The following is a 17,136-nucleotide window of genomic DNA, read 5'->3' as shown; positions in this document are numbered from 1 at the left end:
AAGACATATTAAAGTTAGCATGATACCAACCACGGCACTAGGAAAAGGTGTTTGGAACCTACAGCACTTTATTCCTGATTCTTTCCACTAAACTAGATATATTGTGCTAGATTTCAAACATATAACTAATTTTATTCAAACTTGAACAATCCCATTTTCTGGAGCTTGTAATTCCACATCCACAGATAGCTGGTTCGTAGGTACAGTACAACGTGAGGTTGAAAAGGCAGAAGCGATAACATTTTTAACAGTAGCTATAGAGCCTAGAGTCAAATCTGACTGTATATATATTTGCATTTCTTACCTATGTTTGCATAGTTTTCATGTGGATTGCTCTCACTTCCCAAACAACATGCCATGGGTAGACTGACTATACTAAATTAGCTTTAGAATGAGTGTGTGCATACAGTATGGGTGTGGTGTCATGGAACGGATTGGCAACCCATCCAGGGTTTATATAGCCGCCTCATTCTTATTGTTTCTGGGAAAGACTGTGGATTCAACAAACAAGATATATGAGTGAATGAACTCTGTCATATTTTGTTTGATTCTATACCAAATAAAGTTACTTTTAATTTAGATCACTAGATGAAATACAGTAGATACAAGCCAAAACATTAAAGCAAGTCCAGACATTTTGGACCAAATTTCGGATTCACCCTGATTTGCAGCTCTGAAGACATGTTAATGCTGGTAAGACATGACACTTAGGTTTTTAAAGGACATTACTCGTTCCCATCACTGCTCACTAATGGACTTTCGGAGCAACAGTGGTGAATTTCATCCTTTTGTATAAATATTCAGGAGTGTAAACTGACAGAAACCCAATTCTCTGGAAACCCATTTTTAGAGTTTCTACAGCTCCAGATCTAAAGATGTGTGGCAGCATATTTAAAATCCAGACCTGAATTGACCAGACTACCTGACTCCAACTATTGTCTTTCAAGAGGTTCACTTTCTTTGTACAAACAATAGTCACTGTTTAAGCCAATAATGTGAATATGCAAGGATGATGTTGTTTTTTTTTAAATTTAAAAACAAATACGAATTATCAAAAAGTACACAAGTTTATCATAACAAATGATCACATTATCTAAAATTTTAGGGGCCATGACTGTACTGTACCAATCAATTTTATTGTAAATCATTAAACTATATTTAATGTCCTGCATGGAAATAACTACAACATGCAAGAGATCACATCCTTTTCAAAAGACAGGTGCTTCACATATAATTTTATTATCAATAGATCTTAACAGGGATCCGTAATTTCCCTTATTTCCATGTATTTAAAAAGTAAGATTGCTGAATTAGTGAAGTGATAGCATACTTTTTGTGCTGACAAGTTGATGAGTCATATCCTTTTTTCACTTCACTGCTGTCTCATGAAAGGGGTCAGGTGTGTGATCAAGTCAAAACGGTAAAAAAAAAATGAAATTATATATATATATATATATATATAATAGAAAAAGAAATCTCTAACTTTTCAATCTGGGCCACAAGCCGGATACATAATCTATGTTCTCAGCAATCATGTACAGGTTTCAGATTTATTCCTCAATCTTTTCATCTGTGCAGGCTGTGGCATGTTAGTCAAAGTCCTGAAAAAACTTCGTAAATATATGCGATTCCTAACCCTGATTTAATCTTGCAGCTCTGTTTCAGTCCGTGGGTGTATAATGAAACTCAAAATGCACGTGAAACATGTTGTCACCAGGTAGACTTGAAAAAGGACAGGCGGGGGGGGGGGGGGGGTTGATGAAGGGTGGGACAGGGGAGATCACAAACGCTTTTTTTGAAAGCACCTTTTAGCTTCCTTGAGTGATGCGTCACAAAGGAACAGGCAAGCCTTTGGAATGTGGCGTCTTCAAAAGGGCGCATGGGACACATGCTGTAGCAGAGATGGGCTCAGCCGTGAAGGGCAACAGAGCATGTGTTAACAAAACCAGAGGTTGGTTTCCTCCCGTAGATTTCAGAGACTGCAGGTTATGTGGGAGGAAAGTTTTCTGAAGGACATTAAAGAGATTAATGAAGCAAAACGTTACACTAAAATTTAAAGGAATGAATACTAAAAAAATGACTGTATACCTGAGGCATAGCAATATTAAAACAAAAATGTTCACTGCATATGTTGCTGTCTTGCACTTATTGTTAAAATTGTTATTACATCACTTTTTAATATTTTGAAAGAAATTCTGACTAGCCCAAGGTGGGCAAGGGCACTTATCGATACATGGTCAAAGTAAAGTACATAATGTTTTATAGTACATATATTTTTTCTGGTTGTGGTAATCATCATTTTGTGTTAGTGTTAAAAATTGATTTACAATTGCTTATTCTTCAAAATAATAATAATAATAATAATAATAATAATAATAATAATAATAATAGGTATAAATACTAAGCAATTATGTATTATTACCTTTAAGCAATTATGTGAATGTTGTTCATTACTACAAAATGGCTATAAAACTTGTCAAGGGAAATTGGACTGTTCTAAAGGTTAGGGCAGTGTTAAATTGGGTACTGTTATGCTTAATTTACATTAAAAAAACATTACAGGATTAATTATAATATAGTGTTAACAGCTAGTTAACAAAATCATTTAACTAGGAGGGTGAATCTAAAAAATAAACTTTTATACTTTCTAAATATGCTCCATTCCAAAATCTAATTCTCAATAATACAATAAAATGCATTGAAGATTAAAAATTGCAAGATTCGAAATTTTAATCAGTTCGAAGATTGACACTGTTAAGCTAAAGCTATAACATTACATGGCTTCAGTCCATGGTTGAGGTAAATTAAACTCACTATAATGCATTACAGTATGTTTAAGCTTGCATTAGACAAATAATCTGTTTATCATATCTGTCTAATGTTAGCCAGCCAGCAAGTCTATGAATTTAAAGCAGGTAATTTACCAACTCTGTTTACAACATGTAACATTGCATTTAGATTTATCTCAATAACAACCACATGTTGACATTTTATGGCCTATTTCATATCTGCAGCATATGGAGTGCAAACATTAAATTTCCATAGACCATCATACGGACATGTCCTTATCAATACAAACATTTGCTAGACAATTGCTAGCTTTCCAAACTATTTTATGTTATTTTATATTATAAATACAGCCTCTATAAATGGAATGTAATTAACTATTTTGTTTTAGTTTTTTTCCTTTAAGAACGCTTAGGAACATTATGATTATGTTCCTATGATGATAAGTTAAAATAGCAGTTGTACAGAGGTATTATGTTATATGCTTGTCATTTAACAAAGCCCTTAATAGAAAGCGTAGAGGAAGTTATAATGTTACAATGAAAAAGGAAAAGGGTGAATATAGGACACAAACTTTAGGGACAAGTGCTTGGATGAGATCTAAAGACAGATCCAACACATTATATCATATTCTAAACAATCTAGATACGTGGCTCATGATCCTGACAGAAACATTTCTGAACCTCCAATACTTGTCTGTTCTGCAGTCAAGTAATTAACATAGAGAGGCAATAAAGTAAAATTCACTAAATATGCCATGAGGTAAAAGACTGCATAATTGTTCTTACAGCTTTTTAAAAAATCTTGTTACTCAGAGGACGAGTGTGATTCGCTCACTGCCGTCATTTCCTTTGAACAATAACTGAACATGATGCGTAAATGGTGAATCTTGTTCACCTACGCTGAGACTTTTCATACAAACAATTTATAGCAATGAGTTCAGAGCACTTAACAAACCTGAAGTTTCCAGAGGACTTCGGAGAAATTGCAATACAGATGACCCAAAACAGTCGCCTACATACAGTTTGAGGACATCATATCCTGATCAACCCTGGATGCGGTTCTTGTTTTTGTGTACTCTTAAATGGGTCAAATTTTAAAAGTCTTTTAATTTTACATCCCAAGGACTAAAAAAACAGAGAAAGATCTAATCACTTTTGTCCCAAGTTTTCCAAACATTTCTTTTCAGTCAAATTCTTTACTTTTGTAGGGCAGATGATTTAACAAGTATGAAATTATACTGTGTAAACTAGCATACATATTAACTGATTCATTTTCTTACTGTAGTTTCTTTGAAAGTGTATTTTCAGTTTGTTTTTTGTTCCATCAAGTAGCTAGGAGGGGCAGTTCTCCATTCATACTAACATGTGAAGCCTGTTTAAACTTGAATAGATCAAATGAGCCGTAACTTTCCCTGACTACCTGCACTTTTTTTGGCTTCCACCTGAACCTCTTAAGTCCACTGACTTGGACCAGGCAGAAACCAGTTTCCCAAAAGCATTAAACCTACAAGATTACACATTGTTGAAAATAGCAAGCTTCAATGTCATGCTCCTTTCCATTAAACCTGAATCATTACTGGCAAAACTGTTTTCTAAGAATCCGTATCGAGATTTGTTTTAAGATAACGTCACTCACTGATAGACCAATTAGGGATTTAGGTATAATTACAGTCTACCAGTAGTTAAATGGGTTGAAATAAGGGGGTTAACTATTGGGGTTATGTTTGACTTTTACTTAAATTCTCAGAAATTTCGCATCCATTTTACAAGAAATTTAAAGCTAAACAAAGCAGTAGTTTAACACAGAAGACATAAAAAAATCATTTTGTCTTCAAAAACCAGTTTGCTTGCTCCTTAAAGAACGGATCATTTGCCATATGCCATTGTCTTTTTGTCATTTGTCACTTGGTTAGTCATCTTATTTATTTTTATTTCTTTCATATGTTACATTTCCTCATTTGGCTAATGCTTTTATCAAAAGCCAATTTACAAACGACATACAATAAAACTAAGCGGTTAAGGGGTTAAGCTCAAAGACAATACCATATTAGTGCTGTGAAATCTCCAATTTATTTAACTCCAGTTAAAGCTGTTTCTCATTATAGTTTCTAAAAATAATACAATGTATGGATAATAGATGTCTTAAGAGATACACAACATTCATCTACAGTGATGGCAATCATATCGTTTTTCAGTACACTTCATATTAATTCCAGAGGTCTGAGATGTTGCAGATGGGAATCAGGATCTTTTAAAAATACATTGATATTGTCAGTGAATTTAACTGCAACTGTTGTTTTTATACCTCTTAAAGTTACAGAAGGTGCAAATGCTGAAGAACTACAGTATATAGGTCCCATCTTTTCATCTACAATCTATATGCATTAGATGATGGTAGATTTCAGGGGTCACTAAAGGATGAATCAAGTTCTGATTACTCACCAATGTTGTTTGGCCTGAAAAAATACACCAGCTTTGATAAAGTAAATATTTTTCCCAACTTTTCAGACCACAAGTGGGAGTTGAACCCGATGAACATCTCTTCGCAGGTGTATGTTTTTATTCCCATAAAAGGTTATTACAACTAAAACGGATGACAAAAAACACAATTAAAGTTGGCTTTTGTAAATATTATGAGTAATGGAGGATAGCATTAAACATGCACTTTTGCTTCACTGTGTTCGAGCAGTTATTCAGAAGAACAGAGTAGACCGCCATCCAACCATCAAAGCCATTTTTTTCACACAGAAAGCCAGATGTTGTCTATGTCATGTGTACTCGCTGTAATGGAGTGTTTTCATGAAACATCGCTGAAAGTGAAGTTGTTCTAAACTGTTTATTAAACACAGTATAGTCTGAGGAAAAGTCCACTCAGCGAAGCCTAGAACATATGGATCTGTTGGGTGACTAACAATGTGGACGTACATGTACAGGGCCCCTTAACTCCTAATCTAAAACTCCAAATATGTCAACACAGGACCTGTAAAGTTAAAAAATGTCATAAATATTACATGTTTTGTGTTGGAGTATTTAATTTCATAGTGCGCAGATAAGAAAAGCTCGTGCACTTTTGAGATCCAAGGTATCAGTAATATGATAAATGGAAATGGAAAATGGAAATTCACATGGTGCATTTCTGAAGTCAGCAGGTAAACCCTTATCTGCATGGCTCCTAAACATTAGATTTAATGAAGCAGAAACCAAAAGCATGCAGGTCCAGTACTATTTAATCTCTGTGTCCTGTGTTTCACATGCTTTCTACCGCTCCACTAAATTCTAATGGCAGGATTATGATAATCGGTAGAATGAATTAAATCATCACCCTTTCTACTATACCCATGTGTGTCATATTAGATGAAGTCTCTTATTTAACCTGATCAACATAAAATATTCTCGTATTTTATGTCGAGTCATTTATTGAATGGTCACACAGCATAAGAGAGTGTCCGTTAAGCTGGGATAAATCTACAAAAATAAACAAAGTCACTGATGAATCACAAAGCAATAAGCGTAAGAACAGATGAATCATCTAGCCAAAGAACAAAAAGATTTTGATATTGTGTAAGTGGCTAAAGAATTGGAAATTCATCATGAGTAATTTGTGTATTAACTTACATATTTGTACATGATACTTGCACGATCGTTGGACACACAATAAATATTTAAAGTAGAAAAGTTCCATAAGTACTTGTTAGATTCATCTGGGTGTTTAATAAAGATTAATACATTTGAAATGAAAGAATTATGGATAAATCTTTCCAATGGGTGAGCAAATCACTATGTGTGATTTCCCTTCAGTAATCCTACATTAGAAGCTTTTCAGATTTTATTAGAGATGTGCATCCTATTGTGCTATTTGTGCCCACATTTTAATGTCAACAACATTATGAATCCACCACAGCAATTACAGTGTGAGAGACGACTTGAATGGATCATAAAGTAGGCGTCTGCTGAATTTCTCCATTACCAGCCTCTAAATTTATTGCCTGCTCTCTGACAGTTTCTAAAGGTTTGTGTCTCTAATATGTTTAATGGCACCGACTGTTCCTTACCTGCCAGGAAATTTATCATTGCATCCTGCATTGTTAATAAGTCAGCACTTATTAACAATTACACACACTTGGAGAACATTGATTAAACACTAAATCAAAGTACTCATACCACTTATTTATGTATGTAGACATTAAGTAAAGTACTATTTCCTTACATTAATTACATACAGACACATTCCCTTAGATTGTTAAATTGATATGCTAATCTTGTGCAGAGCTGCCCTAGATTCAGCATGTACTGTATGCATTGCCTGGATATTAGCAGCATGTTCTCCAGTGTTCAAATAATAAACAGTTGACCAAGAGTAATCTGAGACGAGGCTACAGATAAATTACATTCAATCGATAGCGATCACAGTAGTTACACCAGTAGTTAACATTTTATTTAGGTTTTTAAAATAAATATCTAGTTGAATACATTACATTTGTGGAGAAACCTCAAACACACTATCTTAAATCTACAGTATATGGGGCAGATTTAACTGTAGGTGGTGTATCCAGGTATATCAAAAACTAATCTTCTACTGTTGGAGAAAATATGTCTAAATGTGGAATTTGCAGTGCAGAATCTTTGGGAAAAATCTGCATCAGACTGTCCTAATGACAATGATGCATCATTACAAGCTCTACTTTTGCTGTTGGCCCCTAATGATCTTTGGGCTTGTGGCCAATAAACCATTCTGCCACAAAAAGTTCAATCTGCCTTTAGAGGCAAAGATTAAAAGGTAACTTACACAGTTCTACTCACAGGGTTCTACTCAACATACTTTCGGATTCAAAAGAAGGACACAGATTTCTCAAAAATTTTCCATTCCAATTACAGATGAATTCAAATAAAGTTCAACCCATTCTGTTTCTCTGGTAACCAGAGGCATCACACTACTGTAGTATTTGGGTGACTGGTCATTTTTAGCTGTCTTCCTCCTCAATCACCCCTCGTTGGTGCACTGGCCAACAACTGACCCCACCATTTACTGTATACCTTTCCAACTTTTCCAGCATTGCTAGCAGTAATCTAGCAACTCAGCCACCTACTTGTGGTTTCAAAATGGCTAGCAAGTTTTTGTTTTCCAACCAGTTGTTTTTTACTTTCCCTAGTGGTCAGAATACACTTGGAGCTTCCTCCCTGGATTAACCTGTTGTCCTAAATGGACAGCACAATTTGGCACCCACAGTCAGGTCAAGTAATGTTGTAGAAGCTGATCTATGTCCAGTGTTCACTTCTCATTTGGATCTCCAACTACTTTCTGTAGTAACTGTTACATCGCTAAATGTTATCATATACACTAAATGCCAGTTGGATGACAACTCATTACAACGTTGCTAAAAGGATTGAGGTGTTTTTTGCATGCTCTTCCACAATTCCCCAAGAACCAAGCATGAGCTCTACTGTCTGTGTTGGTGTCCCGAACCCAAACCCTCACTTATGATCATATGCAAGATTTCAAAATGAAATCTGTAGCTCTAAACATGGCCTTATTGCTAGCAATCACATCAGCAAAGAGTGGGAGGATGAGTGGGAGAGATGCATGCTTGGTCAGTATGCTTGTTTTGCATGTGTTGGTGGTGGTCAGATGAACTTGGAGTGACATTGTGGTTAAACCTGAGGATTCTGCCCTTTGATTGACCTTGCAGCATTCCATTAAGCTGAACATATAGAGCATTCAGTGTGCACCCTATGGATTATTGGACCCTATAGATTGAATGGTGGCCATGTGATCCTCAGCTCTATACAAAGACTGACCCAATGGGTGGTGGACATCACCACCATGATTTAAAAGTGTTCTGGGGCCCCACATTACAACAAGCCATTATGTACGGAACATCTCCTCCTCATGGCCATTACCCCAGGTGTGCCACTCCAGGAGGTTTTCATTGCTGCTACCTGAACCTCAATTTGCACCTGCTCCCATTTATAAATAGTGATGTGTCCCACTAGTGCATGAAGATTTCTGTAAAGCCACTTTGTTGTTGTTTTAAGTGCTATAGAAATAAAATTCAATTCAATTCACATATATATATTCTGCATACTTTTAAAATCTGACTGTGCCATTTTAATAATTATCAGATGTAGAGTAAATTTCCTATTTATTTTACAATGAATACATTTCATAAATCCAACTGTTCAAGTTCCAGATGTTTTATTAATGTATACGTGTTGTCTGACCTTTCTGTGTACAGCTGACTATAAAGGTTCTGAGAGTAAGATATGAGAATAGCCTGCAACAAGACAACAGTCCCAAACATGCAATAAATTTTGCTCTTTGGAAAGGATGGAAACATTTAACAAAGTAAAGCTTAGGCATACAGTACATACAACTAAACAAACATTTTTTCATGAGATAAAGAAACGTCTGTGAAACCTAACACAATAAATGTCTTGTAGCTATAAATTACATTTATATAATGCAGTCTCTGTCAACGTGTATTTTTATTTTTGTATTTAGATTTTATATGTTTCTTACAAAGTTTGTCACAAACACTTGCATTTTACAAGAAAAATGATTCAAAACAAACCTAAAATAATGCTGGTTGAGACTGTACATGCCCTCAAGAAACATAGGCAAGCAGAACATAAACACCATAGAAAGCCAAACAGATTAGAGCCCACCACCTGCACAATCTCACCAGGAGATGGCAAAGTGTATGTCACAGCATGAGGAGGAGGCGGAATGGTTACTTACAACAGGATGCGTTCGCCAAACAAACCCACTCACCCCGGGAAAGTACTAAAGCTTTGACTCGTCCACCCATCCTAAGACTTCTATCTTGAGTCAGTGGGATATAAACAGTAAGTAAAGGTCACCAACAATACAAACAGCTTACAAAGAGAAATATATATGTATCTGGATGTGTCGTCACTGAAGAACTGCTCATCCAGAAAACTATCAGCTCAGGAAAAGTATAAACATTCATATTCATTTTCATATTTTACTACCATGTCCTTACCGAAAAGTTACCTTGTTTCACTGGAGAAAATTTCTACTAATGTTAATGTGGTTTCATTATTAATAGTTTTGTATTTTAGGTTTGTTGTTTTATTTATTATCATGAAGTTTATTATGTAGCTTATTTTATTAATAATAATAATAATAATAATAATAATAATAATAATAATAATAATAATAATAATAAGAAGAAGAAGAAGAAGAAGAAGAAGAAGAAGAAGAAGAAGAAGAAGAAGAAAAATAATTGATATTGTTAATTTTTTACAAAGTATTATTTACAATGAAGGTATGATTAATTGTTTTGCTTCATATCACTCGTGCGTACCCTCCACCTTAATAATCATGGAAAAAATTGTTGTAGCAGAATTAGCCATGTTCGACTATATATACATCTAATTAGATAATTGCTATATTATTGGTAGTTAATGTATTTGCAAAACACATTTTATTACATATATCTTTCCATATCATAGTGTGCATTTCATGCTATTTTTAGTTCAGTGCAATACATCGGTCCATGGTGACAAGTGAGAAAAAGTCCATTGCCGACACAAAGGCCAATATTCTGGTGCAGAAAGACTGAAAGCAAAACAACAGATTATAGCCATTCAGTGGAGCCTCCTTGCTCCAATTTCCTTTTTAAAAAAAAAAAAAAAAAAAAAAGAACAATGCTTATCTAAAAACAATTACAATTACCATGTGCTTCTGTGGATTATCACTGTCAAAGACCACAGCCTTTGTGATCTACAGTATAGCAATGTACAATTTTAGTAGCGCTGAACACAGTCAGATATGAACTCACTGTTAACAACAAGCCCAGTATTCCTTAATGAGCAATAACAGAGTTGTAGGCAGAGGAACAAGTGACATGTTAAAACCATTTGTACTACAGTTGTAAAAACAAGATGTTATCAATTGGCTCAGATACTAGACATGTATACTAGACACTTGATACCAAGTGAAGCAGAAGCTTCAGATCACTGATAATCTGAAAAAATTCTTTGAGCCATGGTCCAAATGCACATTCCACTGTTGCTTCATATTCATGCTTCTACACATGAATATTAAAAAATGATTTATATTCAGCCCAAATTCCTCGTCAACTTAAAACCAAGATCTTGACAGGTTCAACAAATAATTGTAATATAAATGTATTACTGTGGAAGGTTCATTCTCGCATTCTCTGGTGATGAATAACCACCGAACGGGAATGGGATGGTATGAAACACCGAAATGAATATAGCTAGGAGTTTTCATCAATTAAGCACTTTTATACAATCTGTGAAAACATGAGTCCTACAATATTCTGTAAAAACAGTATAACTATAAGCCTATATATTTTTAAATAAAATACTGCATTATTTATAACGTATAGACACTAATACATGAAATGTTTTTATAGCATTTTTGATAAATTGTTTATTGTCTGAAAGAGATTTCTTTAAGCTCAAATGATGCTACAGTGATTGTAACATTAGCCTTAAAACATCTGACTAAGCTGAAAATAACTGTGAATGAAAATGTTAAAAAAATAAAGACAGTTGTTCCTTTCTATAATCTAACCCATAATTAACGTGGAAGTCATTTATTAGTAGTCGAGTAATGAGCAGTCATTAACACATACCTATTCGTACGACTATCAAATACAATTTGTTTAAACGATGACAAATGTTAATATTAAAAGTAAATAATAATAGTGTCATATAATGGAGAGGTGTCTGAAACACAAAGCTTCAAACATTGGGTTTCATAAACCCTAGTAAAAATGATCTCCTTGGGCAGGTTTTGTAATGTTTAAGACCTGGCAGATCCAATACCTTAGCATGAAATTTTATAATGTTGCTTTTGAAAGAAAGAAAGAAATATATATATTACCACCTTTAAATTACTGGCAACATTTATCTATTTTTTTCTTGATGGATTGCTGGAATAATTTAAATGGCCTGTTTTTTGTATACTGCACACTCTGTGGATTCCGACACAAAACAGGTCTGTTACTCATCCATGTCAATCTGGTTAGTGGTCCATAGAATGAATCCAGTGAAAAAAGAGAATATATATATAATTCATGGTTAATTTCACATTGGTCTGTCACATATTTCTGTTTCACAAATAACATATTCTGTCTTGCTGAACAATCGGATAATTAGCTTTCATTTATCATTTACTCATCAGAGTGAAGTAGTTTCATTCGTAAGAACCCACTTATTCTTGAATAAGTTACAGATGTAGATTGTACTGTATTCAGTCTGAGACATATTGGATTTTAATTTAAAAAATGCCAGATCTAGCCATTAATACTCCATATTGGTTCTGTTTCCTTGCAGTTGCAGACAACCATTTACCTCTTTGAATCAACATTACGTGACCATTAGACCATAAACGTGACCATTAGACTTCTGAATACATTTAAGTTTCATTTGAAAGCCATCAAATATATTCATGTATTAAACCATTGCAATGGATTACAATGTGGCATTAACACTAATTAAGATTTAAAAAAATAAACAGCCACCAAAAAAAAAAAAAAAAAAAAACACTAGAAACAAATAAAACCTACTTTTCCATGTAGGTGGAGAAGGAGCTGACAAAGCTATCAGGCAATCATTTATGGGTCTCTATGTGCACTGTAAGTCATTTGCAGTGTGGAAAAATTAGGGTCATGTTAAATAGGAAAAAGTATAGACACCATGCAGACTCATACTAGTAAGATTCATCTACCAAAAGAGCTGAGAGGCATTATTGATTAAAGAATCCATTAAAGGAGGTCCACTTAACCACTGGCACCAAAAGTACATAGTAGAAGATTTCAGGCAGATGAAACTGCAAGGATATAAACAGTAGCACACAGCGCCCTCTCTTGAAAAACGAGGTAAAACAAAAAAAAACCTGGATTTCTGATCTGATAATATATATTTATCAACTGTACAGTATTTGCATCACTGCTGGTTTATGAGCTGTTAAAGCTCATGAATAAGAATAAGAATCAGCCAGATTTAGGTTACAGTTTAACCTATTTTTTTACAATAAGAAAGAAAATGAGTCATCATTATGATGTAGTTGTCTGCTTTACTGTGCTCACGGTGGTTCAGCGATGAAGCATTCGTCCCTGTAAGCATATGCAGCATGTACAAACAGCTGCACACCGTTCACTTAACAACCCCTGTGTGTGTGGAGAACACGAGCGAGGCCCTCTGGGGTTCTACGTTCCTACTCAGCATGACCTTTCCACAGCTGGTGCACACTAAAGGAGAAAACATTTGTTGATAAAAAGGCTCTGTTTTGGACTCAAGAGCCAGCAGGAGAGGTTAAGCCAAGTTGACCTTGCTGAACAGGAACTCATCCATTAGATGTTGAGCCTGGACTTATCACAGTCCTGCTGCTGCTGCACCCACCACCTCCAGGCCTGACTCACATGTGCCACACGTGCTCACAGGGATTACTGGACATTTCCACAATGCCTTTCCATAAATAAGGGCACAGCACAGTAGTAATCATCATGTGGTGGAAGCTGAGATTCCGTAAAACACTGATACACCACTACTGGATTAGATAAGAAAGCTTTATAGAAGGGTGCTGTTTGACTGGCATACAAAAGATTCTCAACACATTTTGATCGTTTTCAAAATAAGCAATTTTTAAATAAGCACTAGATTCTTTTTCATATCTGTCATTTGGTGCCCTTTGGATTTGAAATCCATTTGAAAAACTTGATATTAAAGATGATATGGAGGTTTTGTGTTTTTTTTTTTTTATGTCTATTCTTTCATAATCACTGATGTGAGAAGCACCTTTATAATTGTGTACATTTTTGAGAAGAATATTTATGTGTTGACTTCATCATATATCTTACATAATTAAAAAAAAAGCAATGTCTGGTCAGTTTTATGCTTTAACAACATGATGTGTATACTATATGTGGATAATATAGATTGTTATATACTGATAAAGATGCAAAAAGCAAAAATATACTAAATAAATAAAGAGGACGGTCAAAAAACAGAAACCACACATTTGTCAATATTAAATTTTATTTATTGCACATTAGTAAACCTTTTTTTCTCTATTTGAAATAGCAAAGGGGGGCACGGTGGCTTAGTGGTTAGCACGTTCGCCTCACACCTCCAGGGATGGGGGTTCGATTCCCGCCTCCACCTTGTGTGTGCGGAGTTTGCATGTTCCCCCTGTGCCTCGGGGGTTTCCTCCGGGTACTCCGGTTTCCTCCCCTGGTCCAAAGACATACATGGTAGGTTGGTTGGCATCTCTGGAAAAATTGTCCGTAGTGTATGAGAGTGTGTGTATGAGTGAATGAGAGTGTGTGTGCCCTGCGATGGGATGGCACTCTGTCCAGGGTGTATCCTGCCTTGATGCCTGATGACGCCTGATATAGGCACAGGCTCCCCGTGACCCGAGAAGTTCAGATAAGCGGTAGAAAATGAGTGAGTGAGTGAGAAAGAGTGAGAGAGTGAAATAGCAAATTAGATGCGAATTTTGAGGCACATGTAGCAGACTGCAGATTGTCTTGTTGTCCCACAGCTGATACTAGCACCGTCTTAGCTATAGATTTAGTTGGTTTGTCCTTCAAGTGCACCTTCCTAAAGCACTCATTTCGACTATTAATATTCAAGAGCAACAAGTCACTTAAATACAACTGTCTATGTATTCGCTAGAATATGTTTCATATTTTCCACATTTAGTGGCTAACCTGTCGCTTATAGCAAAAGTGAACTGAGTGAACTAATTCTTAATGTCATTAAAACACAAAATGTAGCTTAAAACTGGGTCACTTTTGTTCCACATGGTACACTTGCCATAACCAATTCTTAGGTTCCTAAAATCAACTACATTTGGCCAGAAGTTATCTACTATATATTCTTTTGTAGCAGAAAAACATAAGTGTTTTTAAAAAAACATCATCTGGTGAAACCTCGAGTCAGAGACAGAATGCATAAGCCACACAAAATGCAGGCAAGAATGATGGAGCTGAGACGCTGAGCGAACAATGTGATGCTCATCATAATTTTTTATTCTTTTTTACATTGTGGGACTGTTCCATCAGGAAGAAGCTTATCTAGGTGAGCAGACCCGATGGAAAGTCTAATCATGCTGTAGTGAGGTCACTGTTTACTTGGAAAGCTGAGATGGGCTGTTCAACATTTCCTGTTGATATCCACCACTCCATGTGTTTAGTGTAGTGACTATCCTGAACAACCCTCGAACAAGAAAATACATTCATGTATGTATAGAGAAGAACCCTCTTGGCTAATTTTAATAAAAATCAATATTGCTTATGGTGGTTAGAACATATTATAGATATATTAGTACAGATTAGAGTTAGTTGAGGGTAAGTTTGATTAGTTCTTGTTTAGTTTAAAACCAACAAAAGTACCAAAATGAGCATTAGCATTAGCATTTCATTAATGCTGATGATTATCATAATCATTATTATTAATTCCCAATCATATACTAGCAGGCATGAAATTGATTTCTCTTAACAAAATGCAAGATATATTTATTGTAAGCTGATTTTCATCCATGAAGATTACTTGAAGTGAAGCAGGTGTTGAACTATAAGATTTATAAGTATACAACACTGCCATCTAGAGATCAGAATGGGAAATCATTAACATTTTGGGAAGGTTGAATACATAAAACTCCTGGAGTCATGGGCACTGAGTGTATGTCTATGAGAAGAAATACCCAGTCTCCTTCTACTGGATATCTTCTCTCTGAAGTGTAAAATATTTATATTAAACTCTATATTTTATATTATATAATATAATATGATTTTTTTTATTTACACAGATAAACACAAGTTTAAAGAATACGTTTTTGTTTTTTAATTCTCCTAAACACAACATTTGAAGACTAAATAGATAAACAAACTAATAAATAAATAAATAAATAAATAAATAGATGCTTTACATATTTTTGTTTCATACCCTTTTTTAATTTATTTATGTTTGCATAAACACATTCATGACTTCAGAGGCATGTAACTAGTGTCGGCTGTCAAATGATTGTGTCCCTACATAATCTGTCCCTGGTTGTGTGTAATGCTGACTGTAACTGGTTAAGGCTTGAAAAAATGTCACATCCAGAAGATCCGTAGGGTTTGAATTTGGCTGGAGAGGGAAAATGTGCGAACAGAGAAGATGGAGCTCCAAACAAACACACAATGACTTCTTGTGTCTGAAGCAGCTGCTACTATCTGTTTAACGTTACAGAGAAACATCACTCTCAGCAAACCCAGAGCCAACAACCCGACCCCAGGCACATAGCCAGACTATTATCAGGCCCCAAAAGTGGAGGTTTTTATTACAAGTAAAGGGAATCTAAAGCAAATCATGTCTTGACCTGTTTTTACTCTTAGACATTTAAACATGGCAGTTAAGTTGGTCTGTTTTCCTTAAACGTATATAAAGCATATTGAATGTTGACCAATTCACTGACCATGTTACATTTTGTACCCACCTGTAAGTAAACAAGTCACCCAAAAAAAAACAAACTCATTCATATCTGTATATTTTGACAATATTAGTCATAACATTGTATAATAATAATAATAATAATAATAATAATAATAATAATAATAATAATAATAATAATAATAATAATAATAATAATTTTATTTATCGCATTTATTTTTCAAATGACTTCATATATTCAAAGTAAACTATTTGGAACGTTAAGTCACATAATCATATTTATTATGAATTATTTAGCTACTGATCTTATTATTGTTTAGTTTTGATCTAAAAAAAAGTTTTTGTGGTAACTACAATATTACACTATATAAGAAACTGCTATACTACTGCTAAATAAGAAAATGAGTGACTTCACTGGAACTGTCCGTTGTTTTTTTTTTTTTTTTTTTTTGGTTTGTGTGCAAGAGAGGCAAGTTTATCGAACTTAGCTGACCCACATTTATGATTGTACACATTTATATACACTGTAGGGTATTTTCACTGACATCTGTATTACTGTAGATAGATAAAGCTATTCCAAAAGTTACACCCTTTCCTGGCCTTAAGCTCAGTATCCAAAAGGAAATCATTTGGCACATACACAAACACATACTATAATTGATCTCTCTTCCACATTCATTTATCTTCAGGCCAGTTCCAACATCCTGTCACACACACATATGTGCCCCCACACATGCACACAATATATAGACCTATTAAGGTCCCCAAAGAGACATTTATGTACATATATACACACAAAACAGCTAACTCAACATCTTTGCCTAACATGATTCACCTTCAGACACAGATGTCACACACTGCTTAACGGGGCTCATTGGTATCCCGTGCAGTTGTGTGTGTGCATATGGCAGCAAAGGGT

At 34.9% G+C, this 17,136-nt stretch overlaps 1 protein-coding gene across 7 annotated transcripts in view; it reads right to left on the bottom strand.

Annotated features, from left to right (window-relative positions):
- nrg1 (neuregulin 1) overlaps window positions 1-17,136 on the bottom strand; it is a 71,150-nt gene that overhangs the window by 40,655 nt on the left and 13,359 nt on the right. The window lies entirely within an intron of this gene.

Source organism: Tachysurus fulvidraco, chromosome 20 (genome assembly GCF_022655615.1).
Source record: "Tachysurus fulvidraco isolate hzauxx_2018 chromosome 20, HZAU_PFXX_2.0, whole genome shotgun sequence".
Classification (NCBI taxonomy): domain Eukaryota; kingdom Metazoa; phylum Chordata; class Actinopteri; order Siluriformes; family Bagridae; genus Tachysurus; species Tachysurus fulvidraco.
This window is presented reverse-complemented; position numbering and strand designations above follow the sequence as displayed.